This window comes from Dendrobates tinctorius, unplaced genomic scaffold (genome assembly GCF_039654945.1).
Source record: "Dendrobates tinctorius isolate UK_male_01 unplaced genomic scaffold, ASM3965494v1 ptg000071l, whole genome shotgun sequence".
Taxonomy (NCBI): domain Eukaryota; kingdom Metazoa; phylum Chordata; class Amphibia; order Anura; family Dendrobatidae; genus Dendrobates; species Dendrobates tinctorius.
Window position 1 is genome coordinate 20,864,170 of NW_027361739.1, and position 23,630 is coordinate 20,887,799.

The following is a 23,630-nucleotide window of genomic DNA, read 5'->3' on the forward strand; positions in this document are numbered from 1 at the left end:
CCTGCTGTGTGAAGGGCAAAGTGTCCTGCTCTCTCCAAAGTCAAAATACCTCAGCTTTACACCTGGCTCCTAGTAGGCCTCGGCCTGCACCCTGATTGTCCCTGGGCTCCAACAACGCTAGTTGGTGCTCGGAAGTGCTGTCCACACAGAAAAAAACACTTGTTCATGTGAAAGCGGGGGTCAGTAACGTCAGCTGATCCCCTGCTGTGTGGAGGGCAAACTGCTGCTGCCTCCAAATTGTAACTACTTCAGATTTAAACATTCTCTGATTTGGCCTCTGTCTCCACTCTGTCTCTAGTATTTCCCCTGACCTCCAACACCGCCAGTTCCTGCTCACAGTTGCCGTCCACGCATTCCACACGTGTTCCTGTGTTCCTGGTGTTCTGTTACGTGAGCAGATCCCCCAATGTGTGTCCGCCACTGTCTCCTGCGCTGTCCACCTTCCCACTGCAAGCGGTGGGAATGTGGACAGAGCAGGAGACATTGGCAGACACACATCAGGGGATCTGCTGACATTACAGAACCCCAGTAACACAGGAACACGTGTGGATTGGGCAAACGGCTACTGTACGCATAAACTGGCGGTGTTGGTGGTCAGGTGAAATCCTGGAAACAGAGTGGAGACAGATGCCTAATTGGAGCACGTTGACAGTCTGTTGTAGCCTACAAACAATCTAAAACTGCCACCAAGTAGGCCTCGGCCTGCACCCTCGTTCTCCCTGGGCTCCAACAACGCTAGTTGGTGCTCGGAAGTGCTGTCCACACAGAAAAAAACACTTGTTCATGTGAAAGTGGGGGTCAGTAACGTCAGCTGATCCCCTGCTGTTTGGAGGGCAAAGTGTCCTGCTCTCTCCAAAGTCAAAATACCTCAGCTTTACACCTGGCTCCTAGTAGGCCTCGGCCTGCACCCTGATTGTCCCTGGGCTCCAACACCGCCAGTTGGTGCTCGGAAGTGCTGTGCACACAGAAAAAAACACTTGTTCATGTGAAAGTGGGGTTCGGTAACGTCAGCTGATCCCCAGCTGTGTGCATGGCAAAGCGTCCTGCTCCCTCCAAAGTCAAAATACCTCCGATTTACACCTGGCTCCTAGTAGGCCTCAGCCTACTCCATGATTGTCCCTGGGCTCCAACAACGCCAGTTGGTGCTCGGAAGTGCTGTCCGCACAGACAAAACACTTGTTCATGTGAAAGTGGGGGTCAGTAACGACAGCTGATCCCCTGCTGTGTGGAGGGCAAAATGCTGCTGCCTCCAAATTGTAACTACTTCAGATTTAAACATTCTCTGATTTGGCCTCTGTCTCCACTCTGTCTCTAGCACTTCCCCCGACCTCCAGCACCGCCAGTTCCTGCTCACAGTTGCCGTCCGCGCATTCCACATGTGTTCCTGTGTTACTGGGGTTCTGTAACGTCAGCAGATCCCCCAATGTGTGTCCACCACTGTCTCCTGCGCTGTCCACCTTCCCACTGCAAGCGGTGGGAATGTGGACAGAGCAGGAGACAGTGGCAGACACACATCAGGGGATCTGCTGACATTACAGAACCCCAGTAACACAGGAACACGTGTGGATTGGGCAGACGGCTACTGCACGCATAAACTGGCGGTGTTGGTGGTCAGGTGAAATCCTGGAAACAGAGTTGAGACAGATGCCTAATTGGAGCACGTTGACAGTCTGTTGTAGCCTACAAAAAACTGCCACCAAGTAGGCCTCGGCCTGCACCATGATTGTCCCTGGGCTCCAACAACGCCTGTTGGTGCTCGGCAGTGTCTTTGGCACGGGTACTCCCTGTTGCCCAGCCTGGTTCCAGCACGCCAGCTGTTTCCAGGTAGTGTCAAGGTCACTATGCCACCAATCCGTTGTCCTGTCGTCTTACGGCCGGGTTAGACGACTCTACGGTGCCTGCAGTTTAGGTGACTCCTATGTGGACTGCGGGAACTGGCACTGAAGGCTGGATCCGTAGTGCCAATGGGACATGGATCCCCTGTAGGACTGTGGGTTTCGGTAACTGCTGGTTCTCGCCAGAGCCTTTGGCCTAGGTGCCTCCATCTTGGTATCCGAAGTCCAGCACCGTCAGCTGGTCCTTGGTAGTGCTTTCTAGCACAGGTACCTCCTGCCTAGTAACCGTGGTCCAGCACCGTCAGCTGTTCCTCGGTAGTGCCATTGGCTCTTGTAGCTTTTGCTACCCATCTGGGTTCCAGCACCGTCAGCTGGTTCTCGGCAGTGTCTTTGGCACGGGTACTCCCTGTTGCCCAGCCTGGTTCCAGCACGCCAGCTGTTTCCGGGTAGTGTCAAGGTCACTATGCCACCAATTCGTTGTCCTGTCGTCTTGCGGCCGGGTTAGCCGACTCTACGGTGCCTGCAGTTTAGGTGACTCCTATGTGGACTGCGGGAACTGGCACTGAAGGCTAGATCCGTAGTGCTAATGGGTCATGGACCCCCTGTAGGACTGTGGGTTTCAGTAACTGCGGCCGGCTTGCGGCCTGGCTACTTTGCTTTGAATGGGTACCTTCTGCTACCCACCCGGGTTCCAGCACTGTCTGCTGGTTCTCGCCAGAGCCTTTGGCCTAGGTGCCTCCATCTCGGTATCCGAAGTCCAGCACCGTCAGCTGGTCCTTGGTAGTGCTTTCTAGCACAGGTACCTCCTGCCTAGTAACCGTGGTCCAGCACCGTCAGCTGTTCCTTGGTAGTGCCATTGGCTCTTGTAGCTTTTGCTACCCATCTGGGTTCCAGCACCGTCAGCTGGTTCTCGGCAGTGTCTTTGGCATGGGTACTCCCTGTTGCCCAGCCTGGTTCCAGCACGCCAGCTGTTTCCGGGTAGTGTCAAGGTCACTATGCCACCAATCCGTTGTCCTGTCGTCTTGCGGCCTGGCTTGCGGCCTGGCTACTTTGCTTTGAATGGGTACCTTCTGCTACCCACCCGGGTTCCAGCACTGTCTGCTGGTTCTCGCCAGAGCCTTTGGCCGAGGTGCCTCCATCTCGGTATCCGAAGTCCAGCACCGTCAGCTGGTCCTTGGTAGTGCTTTCTAGCACAGGTACCTTCTGCTTAGTAACCGTGGTCCAGCACCGTCAGTTGGTCCTCGGTAGTGCCATTGGCTCTTGTTCCTTCTGCTCCCCATCCGGGTGCCAGCACTGTCTGCTGGTTCTCGCCACAGCCTTTGACCTAGGTGCCTCCATCTCGGTATCTGAGGTCCAGCACTGTCAGCTGGTCCTTGGTAGTGCTTTTTTAGCACAGGTACCTTCTGCTTAGTAACCGTGGTCCAGCACCGTCAGTTGGTCCTCGGTAGTGCCATTGGCTCTTGTTCCTTCTGCTACCCATCCGGGTGCCAGCACTGTGTGCTGGTTCTCACCACAGCCTTTGGCCTAGGTGCCTCCATCTCGGTATCCGAGGTCCAGCACCGTCATCTGGTCCTTGGTAGTGCTTTTTAGCACAGGTACCTTCTGCTTAGTAACCGTGGTCCAGCACCGTCAGTTGGTCCTCGGTAGTGCCATTGGCTCTTGTTCCTTCTGCTACCCATCCGGGTGCCAGCACTGTCTGCTGGTTCTCGCCACAGCCTTTGGCCTAGGTGCCTCCATCTCGGTATCCGAGGTCCAGCACGGTCAGCTGGTCCTTGGTAGTGCTTTTTAGCACAGGTACCTTCTGCTTAGTAACCGTGGTCCAGCACCGTCAGTTGGTCCTCGGTAGTGCCATTGGCTCTTGTTCCTTCTGCTACCCATCCGGGTGCCAGCACTGTGTGCTGGTTCTCGCCACAGCCTTTGGCCTATGTGCCTCCATCTCGGTATCTGAGGTCCAGCACCGTCATCTGGTCCTTGGTAGTGCTTTTTAGCACAGGTACCTTCTGCTTAGTAACCGTGGTCCAGCACCGTCAGTTGGTCCTCGGTAGTGCCATTGGCTCTTGTTCCTTCTGCTACCCATCTGGGTGCCAGCACTGTCTGCTGGTTCTCGCCAGAGCCTTTGGCCTAGGTGCCTCCATCTCGGTATCCGAGGTCCAGCACCGTCAGCTGGTCCTTGGTAGTGCTTTTTAGCACAGGTACCTTCTGCTTAGTAACCGTGGTCCAGCACCGTCAGTTGGTCCTCGGTAGTGCCATTGGCTCTTGTTCCTTCTGCTACCCATCCGGGTGCCAGCACTGTCTGCTGGTTCTCACCACAGCCTTTGGCCTAGGTGCCTCCATCTCGGTATCCGATGTCCAGCACTGTCAGCTGGTCCTTGGTAGTGCTTTTTAGCACAGGTACCTTCTGCTTAGTAACCGTGGTCCAGCACCATCAGTTGGTCCTCGGTAGTGCCATTGGCTCTTGTTCCTTCTGCTACCCATCCGGGTGCCAGCACTGTCTGCTGGTTCTCGCCACAGCCTTTGGCCTAGGTGCCTCCATCTCGGTATCCGAGGTCCAGCACCGTCAGCTGGTCCTTGGTAGTGCTTTTTAGCACAGGTACCTTCTGCTTAGTAACCATGGTCCAGCACCGTCAGTTGGTCCTCGGTAGTGCCATTGGCACTTGTTCCTTCTGCTACCCATCCGGGTGCCAGCACTGTCTGCTGGTTCTCGCCAGTTTCTCAGCCTTCTTGTACCTTCTGCTACATTTCCAAGATCAAGCTTTTTGAAATTGTCTTTGGTAATCCTTATTGATCTCCATGACGACGACCCTGATGACGATGACCCTGAAGACCACACCAAAGAAGACCAGAAATATGACCCTAAATAATAAGTCCAAGAGGACAAAGAACATGAAGACAACCACCAAGATACAGAACAAAAGACAGAAGAACAAGAAGCAGAAGAAGCAAAAGCAGAAGAACAGAAAGCAGAAGAACATTAAGCATAAGACTAAAAATCAGCATAGAAGAAATCAAAATTATAAGCAGAAGAAGACTAAGCAGTAAATGGGGTGAGTCCGTTCCTCCTTGTGGTGCCCCTGGAAAATGCCTGCTGCTGCAGGCCAAACTGAATGCGGACAAATCCTGTTGTAAATCTTTAGTGACGGGCAGAACGTAAGGTGTAATCTTATAACTTTTATAGATAAGTACTACAGGAATACCTGTCACCATAAGAAAATGAAGACAAAGAAGAATAGGAAGAAGATGACGAAATAGCATATTAAAATTAATAATAGCTGAATAAGAAGAATGGAAAAAAAAAATTAATGGGAAGAAGATGAAGAAGAAGAAGATGAATAAGGTGAAGAAAAAGTTGATGGAAAAAAATGCTACTGCTGCGGATCATGAAGGAGAAAGTGTGGGAGAAGTACAAAAGAAGGTGAAGAGCATGGAAGTTGTGAAACATACATACAGTGGGGCAAAAAAGTATTTAGTCAGTCAGCAATAGTGCAAGTTCCACCACTTAAAAAGATGAGAGGCGTCTGTAATTTACATCATAGGTAGACCTCAACTATGGGAGACAAACTGAGAAAAAAAAATCCAGAAAATCACATTGTCTGTTTTTTTTTCCTTTTATTTGCATATTATGGTGGAAAATAAGTATTTGGTCAGAAACAAAATTTCATCTCAATACTTTGTGATATATCCTTTGTTGGCAATGACAGAGGTCAAACGTTTTCTGTAAGTCTTCACAAGGTTGCCACACACTGTTGTTGGTATGTTGGCCCATTCCTCCATGCAGATCTCCTCTAGAGCAGTGATGTTTTTGGCTTTTCGCTTGGTAACACGGACTTTCAACTCCCTCCAAAGGTTTTCTATAGGGTTGAGATCTGGAGACTGGCTATGCCACTCCAGGACCTTGAAATGCTTCTTACGAAGCCACTCCTTCGTTGCCCTGGCGGTGTGCTTTGGATCATTGTCATGTTGAAAGACCCAGCCACGTTTCATCATCAATGCCCTTGCTGATGGAAGGAGGTTTGCACTCAAAATCTCACGATACATGGCCCCATTCATTCTTTCATGTACCCGGATCAGTCGTCCTGGCCCCTTTGCAGAGAAACAGCCCCAAAGCATGATGTTTCCACCACCATGCTTTACAGTAGGTATGGTGTTTGATGGATGCAACTCAGTATTATTTTTCCTCCAAACACGACAAGTTGTGTTTCTACCAAACAGTTCCAGTTTGGTTTCATCAGACCATAGGACATTCTCCCAAAACTCCTCTGGATCATCCAAATGCTCTCTAGCAAACTTCAGACGGGCCCGGATATGTACAGGCTTAAGCAGTGGGACACGTCTGGCACTGCAGGATCTGAGTCCATGGTGGCGTAGTGTGTTACTTATGGTAGGCCTTGTTACATTGGTCCCAGCTCTCTGCAGTTCATTCACTAGGTCCCCCCGCATGGTTCTGGGATTTTTGCTCACCGTTCTTGTGATCATTCTGACCCCACGGGGTGGGATTTTGCGTGGAGCACCAGATCGAGGGAGATTATCAGTGGTCTTGTATGTCTTCCATTTTCTAATTATTGCTCCCACAGTTGATTTCTTCACTCCAAGCTGGTTGGCTATTGCAGATTCAGTCTTCCCAGCCTGGTGCAGGGCTACAATTTTGTTTCTGGTGTCCTTTGACAGCTCTTTGGTCTTCACCATAGTGGAGTTTGGAGTCAGACTGTTTGAGGGTGTGCACAGGTGTCTTTTTATACTGATAACAAGTTTAAACAGGTGCCATTACTACAGGTAATGAGTGGAGGAAAGAGGAGACTCTTAAAGAAGAAGTTACAGGTCTGTGAGAGCCAGAAATCTTGATTGCTTGTTTCTGACCAAATACTTATTTTCCACCATAATATGCAAATAAAAGGAAAAAAAAACAGACAATGTGATTTTCTGGATTTTTTTTTTGCTCAGTTTGTCTCCCATAGTTGAGGTCTACCTATGATGTAAATTACAGACGCCTCTCATCTTTTTAAGTGGTGGAACTTGCACTATTGCTGACTGACTAAATACTTTTTTGCCCCACTGTATCTGACAAAATATAAGAAAGGTTAACATAGTTAATATCTTTCTAACTCCGAACGTCTTGAAAAAAAAAATTGGAATTAATGATATGCCATGTGATTTGAATAAACCACTATGCCTTTAATGTCTCCTCCACCTCCCACAATACATTCTACATGATTCTTATTTGTTTTCAATAATGTAGAATTAGCCAACAAGGAAATAAAGGGCTTTTTTAAATTCCGATACTGGAAGTCCCATTGACTTGAATGGGACTTCCGGTATCGGAATCGGCGATACCCGATATTTTTTTCGTATCGGGCGATACCATCCGATACGATATTTTTGGGTATGGAACGGTATCGCTCAACACTACTCAACACTAATCATGAGTCTTTTTTGAGGGAAAGTCGCACAGTTTCGAAGCGTCTTTTGGATAGAGGGTATAAACATGAAGCTATAAAAACTGCCTTTGAAAAAGTTTCTAATCAACCTAGGTTTTTTCTGGGAGATCCAATCCCCCTGACAATAAAAGGACATATATGACTTTTTCCACACCCTTCAGACCTCAATTTAATTCTATTAAAGCAATAGTTAAAAAATACCTGCCGGTTTTAAATCAGGATGATAAATTAGGTACGATTATGAACAATGGTTGTCGCTATGTAGCGAAAAAAGGTTTTAACCTTGGTAATGCATTTTCACCTAGTTTATGGAAAGACATTTCAACATCCAAATCTTGGTTATCCATTGAAGGTTTTTAGAAACGCACTCCAAACCGATGCTCTGCATGTACCTTTGCAGTAGACAAAACCAAAGAGGTATTTTCTTTTTCTGTTCCTACTCTCACTTTCAAAATTTCTGCAATTCGCAATTTATTGTTTATTGTATTTTTTGTACAACATGTCAAAAACAGTATATTAGTTACACAACTAGAAAAATAAAAAAGCGCATTGCAGAAAATGTAACAAATATATCAAATAAAAATGCTAGCTACTCAGGTGCAGCGAAACATTTTGTTAATGTACATCAGGGAAACACTTTTATGTTTTTTGCTTTTGAAAAAAATTTTCCGCCAATACGAGGTGGCAACAAACAAAAAATGCTGTTCACGCTTGAAGCATTCTGGATTTTAAAACTGGACACCAAATTCCCTCAAGGAATGAATTCCAGAAACGATTTGTTCTATATTTACTAATGTTGGGCTGCTTACTTAGAGTTTTGCAATCACACCATGTGCATGTTTAATTAATGATTGACATGTTTTGATTGGTTCTTTGTCTGTATATAATGTTTCTTTATTCTATGTTATGTATCCTCTGACTAAGGGTGCAATAGACGCACCCGAAACGCGTCAGGTTCTTTGTTTTTAATTATGGCTTGATTTGCAGCAATAAAAGTTTTTTAATTTTATCTTTTTTGATGTGCCACTATCTTTTCCATTTTCCTCTGGTTACTACGCTTAGGGCCCCGTCACACATAGCGACTCACCAGCGATCCCGACAACGATATCAACGTGTCAGGATCGCTGGTGAGTCGCTACATGATCGCTGGTGAGCTGTCAAACAGACAGCTTCACCAGCGATCAGCACGAGCAACGCCGAGCGCGTGGCGTCGCTGTGTACTTTAGTTACCAGCGCGCTGATGCAGGGAGCTGGTAACTAAGGTACACATCGGGTTTCTAAGGGACGTGCGTGACTTTGAAACCCAATGTGTACCTTAGTTACCAGCTCCCTGCATCAGCGTGCTGGTAACTAAGGTACACATCGGGTTTCTAAGCACCACCCGGTGCTTAGAAACCCTGCATTTACCATAGTTACCTGCTGATCACTGGTCTCCCACCTATCACATGCAGCGATGCGTGCTGGCCAGTGGGAGACCAGCGATCAAAGAAATGTCCAGGGCTTTCCAGGAGCGATCAGCGATACTGGCAGGGGGGCCGATCGCTGATAGGTGTCACACACAGCGATCTCGCTGGTGAGATCGCTGTTGCGTCACAAAACTTGTGACTCAGCAGCGATCTCACTAGCGAGATCGCTATGTGTGACGGGGCCCTTACTAGATTGGACGTGCACCCATCTGCTGTTATCATGTGGCTCAACTAATGTGATTATATGGATTGAGTTCGTGGCAGCTGCAAGACTCCCTTCCTCTAAATTGTTAAGCATGGACATGGATTCTGGAGTCATTTGTGAGAATTGGGAATCTGGAGCCCGGATGGCTGAAGCAGGAGGAACCCTAGAATCTAAAGTGAGACTATGAGATAATGCGCCAGCTTTCACATTCTTAGACCTCCATCTGAACGTAATCCATAAATTAAACCTAGAGAAAAACAAGGACCATTTGGCCTGTCTAGGGGTATACCTTTTAGCTGATTCAATGTAAGCTAGATTCTTGTGATCAGTGACCACAGTAACTAGATGAACCACCCCCTCCAAAAAATACGGCCATTTCTCAAAGCCCAATTTGACAGCAAGTAACTCATGATTCCCAACACCATAATTTTTGTCCAAAAATTTTTAGAAACAAAAATGCCCATGGATGCAGGTTAGTCAGAGTTTTGGGCCCCTGCGATAAAACTGCCCCAACTACGATCTCCGAGGTATCCACCTTCACAATGAACGGTTCTTGGAGATCAGGTTGGACCAAAATGGGAGCAGACATGAAACACTGTTTTCATTTTTCGAAAGCCCTGATAGCATCCGGTGACCAAACCTTGATGTTCGCCCCCTTATGTGTAAGGTCAGTAAGAGGTTTAGCAATCTGAGAAAAAGCCTTAATAAATTTACTATAATAGTTGGCGAATCACAGAAAATGCTGCAAAGAATTAAGATCATGAGGTTGAACCCAATTAATTATGGCCTGCACCTTCCTAGGGTCCATCTGAAAGCCTTCTGCTGACAAGATAAAACCCCAAGGATTAAATTTCTTGAACAGAAAAAACACATTTCTCTAATTTAGCAAACAAAATGTTCTCCCTCAATACAACACGGACATTTTCCTGGTGAGAGTCCAAATCTGTTAAGAAAATTAGAATATCATCCAGGTAAATCACAACATATCTTCCAATGCAATCAGAGTATATATCATTCATAAAATTTTGAAACACAGCAGATGCATTGGATAATCCAATTGGCATGACGAGGTTTTCAACTAGACCCTCAGACATTAAAAACACCAGTTTCCACTCATCACCCTTTTGGATGAGTATAAAATTGTAAGCCCCTCTAAGATCAAGCTTAGAAAACACCCTGGCCCCCAGATGCTGATTATGGAGGTTGGTGATGGGTGGAAGTGAATAAGTATTTTAAACATTGCTTTGTTTATTTTTTAGAAATTGAGGCAATGATGGAGAGCCCAATCTTTCTTTTTTACAAAGAAAAATCTGGTAGCTACAGGGGAGATGAAAGGACGGATATGACCCTTTCGTAAACTTTCATATACATTGTGTGGGGTGGCTCCTGAGGACAGAAGTATGGAAGCAGTGGAGGCCTGCAGCCTACAATTGAGTGTCATGCACCCTACACCACACTGGGACACCCTTTATCTCTAAAGTGCCAGAGCAAAGCTACACAGCAGTTTGGTCGCAACTATCGCTCTGCCATCCTTTACAGTTCCACAGAGCAACTCAACCGTGCGTGTAGCAGCTGAAACTCCAGTAACGCCTGCTGCTTTTCGCACAGTCTCTCCTGTTATGTGCAAGGTGGAGTTCCATCTTGTGAATACGTCGCATATGAAGGGGGAACACGAAGGCACATGTGAAGCTGCAGTGCAGACAGGCGAGCAGCAGCAGGGTGAGAATGCCGAAAGTGTGCACTGATGGCTCCCACTTTCAACAGCAGCTCTGACATATCTGTGTAATTTTTAAGGAAGCTATGCACCACCTTATTCAGTACATGCACCAGGCAAGGTATGTGTGTCAAACTGGAAAGGCCCAGATATGCTATGAGATTTTGCACGTTATCGCACACCACCAGGCCGGGCTTGAGGCATGGTATGTGTCTCTAACTGGATAGGCCCATATATGCTATGAGATTTTACCAATTATCACACACCACCAGGCCGGTCTTGAGGTTCAGAGGCACCAACCACTCATCTGTCTGTTCTTTGATTCCCATCTACAGCTCCTGCACTTTGTGTAATTTTCCTCACAAATAGATGAGTTTCAGAACAGTCTACTGTAATTTTGCCTAGTCTGTGCTAAATTTGGTGGTGCAGATGCAGGTGTTACGCTGACCAAATGAGGTGGCAATTTAGGAAGCGGAATAGGAGGAGGAGGGAACATGGACAGAGAAACAGTGAAAAAATATCCAGCAATCCTCGGTGGTGATAGGACATGCACAAAAACGCTTTCTGCCTAAGACACAGCGGCCACAACATTTACCCAGGGGGCAGTTAGAGAGAGATAACGTCCCTGCCTATGCTTACTGGTCCATGTATCAGTGATTATGTCGACCTTTACACTGATGGCATTGCGTAGTACACACCGGATTTTGTCTGCAACATGTTCGTGCAGGGCAAAGATGACCTGACTAGAAAAGAAGAGGTGACTGTGAACCATGTACTGTGGTTCCGGTGATCACAATGTAATATTATTTTGAAGTCACTTGTGAGGCCACATATAGAATATGGTATCCAGTGTTTGGGGGATGTACAGATGATCATTTAAATGGGATTGTGTGGAGATGCTCATTGACACTGCTGGTGGTGGTGCTGTTACATCCTCACTTTGCGGGGAGCCATAAGACCTTGCTTCTTGGGAGGGGGAAGAAGATGCCTAGACTGCAGCAGAAGTGGGAGCAGAAGGAGGCTCAAATCTTTCCTGGTTTTTCAGGTGTGTACTCTGTAGAACTCGCAAGAACGCTGGATGCCGCCACAGACAGGAGGCAGATCAAGAGTTTAAGATTTTTTATTAAGCAATAAGTGCACTCCACGCAAGGAGTGAGGGATTGCAGAGGGATGGTAGGAATGGGGCAGTACTGGGAAGGATGAAGAATGGGTAGGGGCGAACGATAGTTCAATATGAAAAGAGGTGACATTTATCAAAATTATGTCTTCTGGTCTACAGTGTTTCAGGGTTCCTATGGTGGCACCGACAACAGCGGCACGTGTTGTCTCATTGTTTTCTGCGACAGGTGGGGATCCAATGATGGCACCGACAACAGCGGCACTTGATGTCTCGACATAGTCTCTGAGAAGCGGGTATATTTCCCGTGCCTAAAGGTGTCTGACACGGTACGGTACTGAGTCCAACGTGAGATACCGCCGGAACGAGCTCTCGCTTCGCGGTGTGTGCAAGTCCTTGTTCAATAGGTCCTGGCCTAGCCGGGAGTTCCTCACGCTGTTCTACTAAAGGAACAGTCTGTGGCGTAAGCCTTGAGTCACCTCTGGGCGGGGAGGGTTGCGGGAACCTGTCAATTGGTTTCCATCCAGCGATGGACCTCTCTGCAGGGGGTCTGTACGGGCGGCCTGTGCAAACCAGATGTTCTGCCTTCACAGCGGACACAGCGCCCTTCCTGCCACACCGCTTTCCCAAGCGGGCTCTGCTGCTTTTCCCGTGCACAGCGCTATATAGTCCCTCCTAGCGTACCCCAGTCACATGACCCAGTTTGTCCAGCACTCTATATCGTTCCCTCTGCAACATGGGTGACAGTCTCACCAGTTCTGGAACCAGCGTGTAAAAGGTATCCCTGCTCTGGTACTCCTCTTACAACTCCACTACAGCTCTTGCTTTGCATTCAGATGACTCATCATGCAGATGGTGCTCAGTTTAAGAACATTAATGCCTCGCTTCAGTCTCTGATGGCACAGCGTGCAAACCACCCTTGCATTTTCAGGAAGCTCCTTTGTGCTGACTTTGATGTGCTCAGTTCATTGGTGCTGTGGCCAGTAACAGCCTACATACTAATTAGTGGCCGCACCATTTTTTGCTCTGCAGCTGGGGCAGCGTGACCACTACCTCCTCCTCCAACTGCCCATGGATGGCATTGACTCCATGTGGGGTCTAGGACCTCATAATCCCCCATTGCATCATTGCACCTCTCCAGTCTGTAATTAACTCTGCTGACCTACTAATCCACTTCTGTCCTTGCTACTCCTCTGCTTTTCCCCTATGCAAATCCCTTCATTGTCTCCCCATTCCTTAACAAATCCACTTCAAGCTACTAACACAGACCCACAAAACCTGTTTCCAAACTCCCCAAATATCCTACCACGCAATCTATGGTCATACTAATACCTCCTTCTCTCCTCCACAATTGTACGTTCCTCATCCAGTCGCCTGCAAGACTTTTCCTGAGTTTCCCCCATCCTGTAGAATTCTGTGGCCAACATGTCTGATTATCCCTTGCATTCAGAACTTTCAAGCAGAACTTGAAAACACATGTCTTCAGAACAGCTTGCAGACTGCAATTACCCCACTGTCACCTTACACACACCAGAGCTTCTGTAATCCCTGAACCTACTGTCTCTTTCTCCATTATCCTGTAGAATGTAAGGCTGCAAGGGTAGGGTACTCTTCATTCTGTAGCTGTCTGTCACTATTAGTTTGTTCATTGTAATTTGTGACCGGGGTTTATCAGCTATGAATTCCGGTGACCATTCCCACATCAGCACTACACTACACACTGCATAAGCGTAATCATGCCCCTGTCTCATTGTGTTCTGGTTGACTTGCTGAGCGGTCGCATCATGCCAGCACTTAACAAACCACCCAGATTTAGCAGAGCTGGACTTCTGCCTGGGACAGATATGGATTATCTTCTCATCGGACAGGTGAGGAATATGGTGTTTTATTATTTTAAATTTTTTAAAATAAATGGGTAAAAGAGGGTGGGGAGTTTTACTTAAAATAAAGGACTTTGTTCTTGCCGTGTCTTTATTACAATCTTACTATTGGGTTAGTAATGGGGGGCTTTATAGATGCCTCTTCACTACTAACTTCTGGGTTTGATGTCAGCTGATGTTACAAAGCTAACATCAATCTCACAAATATTACCCCACTTGCCACTGCACCAAGGCAACAAGTGGGAAGAACCCTTTTCTGGGGCAGCTGCAGGCTGCTGGTTTTAGGCTGGAGGCTCTATATCCATGGCCCCTTCCCAGTCTGAGAACACCAGCCCCCAGCTGTCTGCTTTAACTTGGCTGGTTGTCAAAATTATTTATTTAAATAATTTAAAAAACTATTGTGGGATCCCTTCTATTTTTGATAACCAGCCAAGATAATGCTGACAGCTGAGGGCTGCAGCCCGCAGCTGTCAGTTTTGTCTCAGCTGGTTGTCAAAAATGGAGGGGACAGCATGTCATTTATTTATTTCAAAGGCGCTGGATGGTGAATACTGTCATCATCATACACCTGCTTTCGCTGCTATCAGCGACAGCTGGCGTGCGATGATGAGAGTAGTACTCTCATTAGCTGACGCCTGTGACCGTCTGTTTCCTTTTTACTGTTGGTCAGAATTGCTGGCTCATGTGCTGTCATCTATGTGACAGCTTATGAAGCGCAGCGCTCTGACTGGCGGTATCAAACTTATTGCAGACCATGACACTGCCTGTTTTCAGAGCACCCCCCAAAAAATCACTAAAAAAAACAAAACCAAAAAACTTGTTGGCTACCTCCTCCTATGACTCTTCCACTTACACCGCCACCTCCTCCTCAAACTCCTCCTCCACTTGGACCTCTGCCTCCTATTTTTTTATTCTATGTTATTTTAAGTCATTTCACTAGCCACATTTGTTTGCAGGGCAATTGTCCTCCTCTTAACCCTATTTAACTTCCTTTTGTAGCCCCTTAGCCCTTGCTATGCCCATTTTACAGCCATTTTAAAGTACCAAAGTAAGGGTCCTCATTGACTTCTATTGGGTTCCGGTTCAAGTTAAGTTCAGAGTCACGGGCGAATGCTAAACCTCAACTTTGATCTACAGTTCGGAAGAATCAGACATTCACAGGTCTGCTCATCTCTAATGGCTAATAAAAGTCTGATCTACCAACATGTTGCACAGTAGCTTCAAAATGTAAAATCCATTGAAGATAAATGTAGGTAGTAATGTACACACATTGAATCCAGTATAGTAATCATTAGTATCACCTCGAGCTCCAGTTTCTGATGGTAGTGAGCCATAATCAGAAATTCAGCCTGGGGTAAATGTGTAATATTATGCATGTAAATGGACATCTTATCCTGGTACAACATCTCGTAGTCATATCATTGAATATGTCAGGACTATGACAGATATCAGCGACGGCGTCATACCGGTCATAATAACCAAGATAAGGGATATTGACTATGACAAAATTGTGACGCTTAAATCCTATTAATCACCAGATGCTAATGTAAGGTAAGCCTGGAAGGCGTTTATACACAGATGTGTGGTAATCATTACATCAATTATTTGGGAAGTGGTGAGGAGGGGGGATGTTTAGGTAAGGAATACACAATTTCTTTCAGTCATCTACAAGTTGGGTTGAAATTGTGATATTGTCATAATGACACCTAATTATTTTCGCATTTCTTTTTTTCTTCTTTTTTTTACTATTTGCAGTTCTTACAAAGACTCCATGGATCTTTTTTTGTAAAGAAAATTTTGAGGTTGGTGTGCTAGTAAGGGTATGTGTACACGGTGTTACGGTGTCCTTTAGATACCTACCTACACACCTGTCTGGTTTTTTAGATAAAGCATCTTCAGGAAAACGCTGGCGGCTGTATTCCTGAATCGGCTTCGCCAACTTGTTTTCTGCTGTATTTGTGGCAGATCCACCATCTGCGACTCTTACCCTATGCTTTCAAGTGTAACCGCTTCATATCTTCCAAACTCCTTGAACACCTATGTGGTTTTGACATTGCTGTGCAATATGTTCCTTTTTTGTGGCGGTTTTGCAACTATTTCTCATGTAGATTCCATGGGGGGATCTGCCTGAAATAAACATCATCTTTTATGCTGTATTTTTTTATGTACTTTTTGTTGGCCAAAATCCTTAATTAAAAAGCAAATTAATTAAAAATACTTCAGCAATCCATGTACATAGGATTAGGAAAAAGAATGGCTCTTATACAGATGACCTAAGTGGGCCTATAGGCACTCGGTATGGTGCCATAATATTCTTTGATTTTATGAGAATAAGCTCTGTATTGTAACAGAACATGCTACAATTAGTACACAAAATTTAAAAAGAATGGCTCCAATTCATTAAGACTGGCATTTCATACGGCAGTTTTAATGAGTAGCGTGCAATAATAAGATGCGTCAAATTCATTAAGAGCTGCACGACACTTATTGAACTTGCCATATCTTATTGTATAAGTGGTGTGTGTCTGTATGAACTTAGCCTGGAATGCTACTCCAGTCAGTGACTGGAATAATATTTTTGGCATAAGAAATGCTGTCATTTATCATGAATTTAACATGTGCGAATAGCCTTGTCTCGTCTTGTCCCAACTTCTTGTCAGCTCCCACCATTTTGGTAGAGCTGCTATATACTGGCGTAAAAATGCCAAAAGTCACACAAAAATAATGCAACTATTCAAAATGTTTTATGCCAGTTTTCTTTGAAAATATACTTATTATAGTAATAATAATCTTTACTTTTATATAACGTTATCTTATTCCACAGCACTTTACATACATTATCAGTATATAGTATATGTAGTATATACAGTATATATAGTATTTAACAACTTTATATTATATTACATACTTGTATATATGATGTGCATCTCCGGGTGCTTCTAAGATTAGTCATACATCAGTCAAAAATGCTCTTGGTGATATAACCTCTAAATTCAAAGCTGTGCAAATCCATGTCTCAGATACAGACCTATATCTACAATATTGTGAATGTTTAGCTTCCCACCTAAACGATTTATCCAAGAATGTAGGAAATAAAAGTAACTGGAGAAAATAATATAATACAAGAAACACACATTAATCATCTTTCATATCCTCTCATTCTAGTGTTAATGCTACCTAGACCCTGCTGATCTTTGTGTACTTTCCTGGAGCAATGGCTTAACATGCTATGCATGTTTGCTACAAGATAAATACTTGAAACCAGTGATTTCTTGCAGGAAAGAATGTCATTATTCCAGGAAAGTAAACATCAGTGAATATCAAAGCATAGTCAATGAAGCAGTGGGGGAACTAATAGGTGTATAATGGTTTTTTTTTGTTCATTTTATAACATTTAGTGGAGTCACATTTCTTTATTAAGCTTTCAGACAACACATTTAAGTGCCATATACTGGTACTGGTTTACCTGTGACAAAGTAGAAAATGGGTATGCTACCGTTTTAAAAAAAAAATCAGAACTTGCTCTACCAAAACTCCACTACTATGTTCTGGACTGTATCTTGTTTCTCACCAGTAGAAGTCAGATACAGAGATGAGCCTGGTGTAGGAAGCAGAATTGTGGAGCCCAGCAGGGAGTTTCTGCATCATAGCTAGCAATAAGTTGGGGTCAGAAAGCATTTTTTCTACCCTACGGCTATGTAGAGGACCACAGAGTTTAAAAGCTGGAAGCCCCAGTTAGTAGTGCCATATGTGCAGCTTTTCTCAGGTGCAGGGCACCAGGTGACCAGTGTAGGAGGGTGGACTGACCTATGGACCTGTGTGATGAAGGAGGAACATGTAAAATAAGTTGTGTACACTGTTTGATGAAAATTCGTATACATGTCTAAGGAAACAGCTAGAATTAGTAAAAGACGGTGTAGTACCGGGTTTTGGCCACTAGATGGAGACAAAGGATAGTCAGAAAAGGGCTTAACAGCAGGTTAAGGCTAGGATACGTAGAGTCATGGTGGGTGGAGTTACAGGACTGAGAAGGGGATTTCCAGAATAAGGAGATAAAAGGAAAGAGAGTCCCAGGGGCAGGGGAGACACCCAGGAGGAGACAGAAGGGAGAAGAGCTCAGCAGAAGACTGAGAGACACGGAGACTTGGAGGGGGGTTGGCCCTGACAGGAAAGCTGCTGACTAATGGAGGCCTGAGGTACCGGACGGATGGACACTGAAGGAGCAGTAAGTGTCGCAGCTGGCAGACTCAGCCGGGGAAAGCGATGTGACTGTGGGCCTAACGGCAGCCACGGTGGAAGAACCCGGAGGGTCTTCGCCAACAGGAGTAGGAGGAGGTGACAGGTACCCGGGCCTAGGAGCAGAAGCTGTCGTGTTTGCTGTGGATGTCAAGAGGACACCCAATAAAGTTGGACCTGGTTGAACGAGTTTCTGCATCTGTCGTCAGTACGTCTCGCAGACGAAAGGGACCACCCCCCAGTTGGCACACGTACTACACCTGCATGACAGTTCTGCCAATACAGATAGGATGAGGATTTACATAGCAAAGGGGAGCACAAATATGTATTTCTGTGAGTAAAAACAACATCAGGCAGATACAGTAGGTGAGAATTTCCTACCCACAAGGGGAGAGGAAAGCTGTATGCTGATGCCAGTAAGTGAAGAGGTATGTCACAACAGAGATGGTGAGTAGATTGTAGTCTGAGTGTGACAAACTAATATGCAGTGAGCGTAGACAGCATGAGCAAGCAAGATTAGAAGACATATTGTTATAGTGCATTGGAAGTTCATTGCTTCTTGAGTAAAACTGTTCCTGATCTGTCTCTTGTGTACATTTCCATGCATTCCACCATTCCTGAGTGTGAAAGACCCTCTACCAGTAAGGACCACTACATCATATTTTTTTAGGCCCACACAACTATCTACAAGTCAGCCACTCCTTATATATATGTTCCAACTTTTCTACAACTTCAATTTCCCCTGCTAGGTAGGAGTCATAAAAGATGGGCGAAAAAGTTCGACTCGGGTACCAGAACAGTACCCTAACCTGGACCCCATTCAGATGAATGGGGTGCCCAAATATCCATGGTTTGCCACCCTGTCATCTGTATGACAGTGCGGCAAACACTGCCTATGATCAGCGGTAAGATCATTACCACCAGTCAGAGAATTGTTGTTGCCACGCTGTCGGATGACAGCGTGAGACAGCGGTTGTTACTTGAGGTAAAAAGTTTACCTCCAGTCAAAGAGCCATCGGCTGATGAGAGAGTACTATATAAATAAAAAAAATGACATGGGGGCTTTCTATTTTTGATAACCAGCATGACAAAACTGACAACTGTGGGTTGCAACCCTCAGCTTTCAGCTTTATCACAGCTAATAATCAAGAATACAGGGGTACCCAAGCAGTTTTTTTGTAATTATTTAAATAAATAATTTTTAAAAAATGGCTTGGGGTCCCCCATCATTTTTGACTACCAGCCAAGCTAAAGCAGACAGCTGGGTGATGGTATGCTCTGGCTGGTAAGAGGCCATGGATATTGCCCCCCCGGCTAAAAATAGCCCACAGTCCCACGGAAAAGGTGCATTTATTAGATGCATCAATTTAGTCACTTGCCCAGCTCTTCCCACTTGCCCTGTAGTGGTGGCAAGTGGGGTTCATATTTGTGAGGTTGATGTCACCTTTGTATTTTCAGGTGATATCAAGCCCAACAGTTAGTAATGGAAGGGCGTCTATAAGATATACCTCTCCATAAGATATACCTCTCCATTACTAACCCCATAGTGATATTGTCAATAAAAAAAACATTCAGAATAAAGTCTTTTATTTGAAATAAAAATACACACCTTTTTACAAATTTATTTAAAAATAATAAACAGTTATATTCATGCCTATTCCAATGAATCCCAGGTCCCTTGAAAAAAACAGAAAATAATAACACAAATACTCACCTAACGCTCATCCCATAGAAGCCCTGGTCTCCTGTAAAAAAAAAACAACAATATCCCTCACAGGTCTGACATACTGTCCCATGCGGTAGTCCATGTGTGCTATAATTGGTTTTCAACGTGGACTGTGCCAAGATGTTACTGTCTAGGCTGAAAACTAAGGAAGAATGAGCTGCTGCGAGCGCAGCATCAGTGCTAGCAGTGATATCATCAAGGTTACCGCAGGTCACTGAGGCTACATTCCCAGCTCACTTCAGTGTGAGCCAGGCAGACAATATGCTGTGACCTCAGTGAGATCACCACTTGAACCGTGAGAAAAAGTCTCTTGATGCAGTGCTGAGCTCAGTGAGTTCACTGCAGATCACCATGAGAACTTTCTTTCTTCTGGCGTAGGTGTATGGTACGTATAACTGTGGTTATTTTTAAACAAATTTGTAAAATGGTGTGTGTTTTTATTTAAAATAAAATACTTTAATCTCGGTGGTTTTTTTTTACTAACAATATAACAATGGGGTTAGTTCATTCTTTCATGAATTCAGCTTTCTTTCCCAAACTATTTTACTATTGCTATTATGTCATGTTAATGTCTACTGTATCTGTCCATAAATATAATGGACACCTTCCATATACTGAGATTTTGTTGAGATCCAGATTCTCTGATTTTTTGTTTTTGTGTTTCTGTACTCCTCCCTTCTTGTTTTTTGTTTCTCTCTCTGTTTGTGCTTTTGTAACAATTATTACCATTTCTCTGCATCACTTGCTATACATGAATCATCCATAAATTCCCTCTATTTGAAGAGAGCTAAATTTCCACAACTCACCTCGGATATGTCTGAGCTTTCTTCACTGGTGCTGTGCTCAGCCTTGAATGTTTTTACTTAACCCAATACTAATTTATACAAAAGTTTTCCCCAAACCAAGAAAAAGCTTTCTATGTAAAACTCCCAGGAAGCCCAGGTTGACAACACATTTGCCATAAGAAAGGAGCATAGGAAGAATCAGCATTTAATGAGTTTTGTTACAGGTTCTCCAGAGCTCCAGGGCTCGTCTGAAAGAATTAGATTAGAATCATTGCACTGGTTCCTTAGCTATTGAGAGGATAGCTTTACGCATTTCAGGTTTAGATAAGACATAGCTATGAGCATTCTCTGAGCCATAGAAGTTACTGGGTGTAGAATCCATCTCAAAATAGGGACCATTAGAGATTTTTCGGGTCGAGTCGGGTTTCGCGAAACCCGACTTTCGCAAAAGTTGGGTTGAACGAAATCGGCCGATTATTGTGAAAAGTCGAAGTTGACTGAAACACGAAACCCAATGTAAGTCAATGGGGAAGAAAAGTCGGCAGTGAGTGGAGGACAGGAAACACACCTACAGTGCCCATTTTAATGCCAAAAACATCAATTCTTATTCCTTAAGCTTGTCAACCTTAATTTACTTTATAATAATAGTTAGGCATTGAAAACTGGGGGTTATTTGGCTAAAGTTGTGGGGGGGGGTAGTGCTGGCTCCAGATTTTCGTGGGCCCAGGACGAAAGAGTGTCACTGGGCTCCTTTAACACATGACACAAATCATGATCCTTTGATACAGCAGAGAAATAGCAGTACAGTACATTGAAAAACACTTCAATTCTTACATCACATGACTGATATCCATTTTAAATTCTCCAATAGCCCCAAAAACAGACAGTATATTCCTCCATACAGTATTATGGCCACCGCACAGTGCGCCATACAGAGTAATGAGGCCCATATATTTCTCCATACAGAATCATTGGTCCCATATAATGTTCCATACAGTATATGATGAGCTCCACATAATTCTACAGTATATGTTGTTCACATGGATGAAGCTCCAGTGTCTTATGGGCCCAAATAATGCTCCATATATAATGGGTCCCATTTCTAATGCTCCAGTGTATAAAGGGCCCTGTAAATGCTGCTCCAGTGACTGATGTCCACCTTTGGAATGCTCCAGTGTATGGTGGGCCCCAGATATCATTCTCCAGAGTATCGTGCTCCCCAAAAATTGCTCCCAACCGTTAAAACAATTAAATAAGTCTCCTCGCTAGGGAATCCCCGTACTCTGGACTCCTCGTCATCCCCATCTTTCATCTCTCTGCAATTGGACTGTTTAGGCAGAGGGCGTACAGACGTGATGTCATCGCGCTCTTTGACCAGAATGTCACTGTCAGGAAAAGTGTTTGGTTTCCGGGGGCAGTATGGTTGCAAAGCTGAACCTTAAAGGAATGTCCAGAATGGCACCACCAGGAGTGGAGCCTGTGGCTTAATTGGACTCAACACGGGCAACCTCAACCATGCCATCCACAAAAAAGCTGCACAGATTGCAAGCTTAATTCCGTTAATGAACGAGACTCAGGCATGCCCCCGCGGTCCGCGTCCAGCTTACTAGAGGGACACGCGAGGCTCTGGCATGCGAGATCGGCCAATAACAGGTCTGTAATGCCCTTACATGTCCGGGGCTGCAGGCGTGCTACAATGAAAGGACCAGCGTGTATCGCTTACAGGTGCGGATAACACGCTGAACCCCGTTAGTGATGGGGATCTGGGATTACAATTCTTCCCCACGAACAAGCATTTCTCAGTAAGTGCAGGTCAACCGTAATTCTGGAATTAGGCCTAAACGGCATTCCAGAAAGAATGTGAAAAAATAAAGTGTCCAAACCACAGGTGCTGTAGCTTGCTTAACAGCTGGGCTCCTCTGCTGAGTAGCACACAGTTCTTACATAAACACACGGCATAGCTTGGTTCACGGGTGGCCAACTCTGCTGAGTAGCATACACAGTTACTAGGCCCAAAGTATTAAGTGGTGTAAATGCAGTCAAAAACTGGTTCTTTCATAAACAGGCGGCATAGCTCGGTTCACGGGTGGGCTCCTCTTCTGAGTAGCAGACACAGTTACTAGGCCCAAAAGGATTTTCAGGACAATATGCGCTAAAAAATTATTAGAAACACACACGGTGTAGTTCCTTCACAGGTGTACTATACCGCTGGCTACCAGACACCGCTGCTATGCCCTAAAACTGTCTATTATCATTGAAAACTATTATTAATGTGAAAAAAAAGATACGCTTTTATTTAACGAAACGTTCTCGAACGGAAACTCGAACAGCCGAATTTTAATCAAAGTGTTGTAGTTCGACGAACGGATCTAACACCGCCCAAAATAGCTAGAATTTGAACTTGGCCAACAGTTCCACTCAAACACCACTATCTGTAATCAGGAGGCAGACTCAGACGGTCTCAGGCACAGTATAGATTCGACAAGATTGCAGAAAGTTGAGAAAGGGTACAGTATCACTGGAAAACAGGTATATATAGCACAGTTTAAACATTTAAAATCTCCGTGTTTATTTCTGGAGTACGACAAAGACACTCACAGCCTCAGTATGGATTAAACAACAATCTAAAAAGCAGAAAAAAGGAAATGTTTTTGAAGTGTACACCAGTATACACTGTTGGGGTATTTTTAAATCTTCATATATATTTCTGTCTCAGTAAGACAGTCCAGACTCTCCGCAAGAGGAAACAAGATGGATAAAAGTACAGACATAAAGTCGAGTGATTGCAGAAATTTAGGAATTACTAATCACAGGAAAAACTCCCTGGAGAATTCTCAGAGGCGATGCTGACCCTCAATTACTTTGTGTGTGGAGACAGCGAAAACAGTTCTTTGTGAAGAAAGGGTTGCTGTATCGCAGTACCGTTGATCCCATCACCGTTACTCATCTCCTTCAAATTTTGATCACAGGGAGAGATGTAGACATTGTCCTCACTGCCTATCATGATCTGTCAGGTAACTTTGGAGTGCAAAAAACAGAAGCCACAGGCTGTAGGCGATTCTATTGGATTGGCATGAGAGGGCACATTTAAAAATGTGGGCAGAAATGTCACACGTCTGTGAGTAGGAAAACCGTGAAAGCTGATGATAAACCACCACTGCATCTCATTGTGAGTCGACGTCCATAAGAAATGGAAGCCATTGATCATCTGAAGCTAGAGCCCGGCCAGCAGGA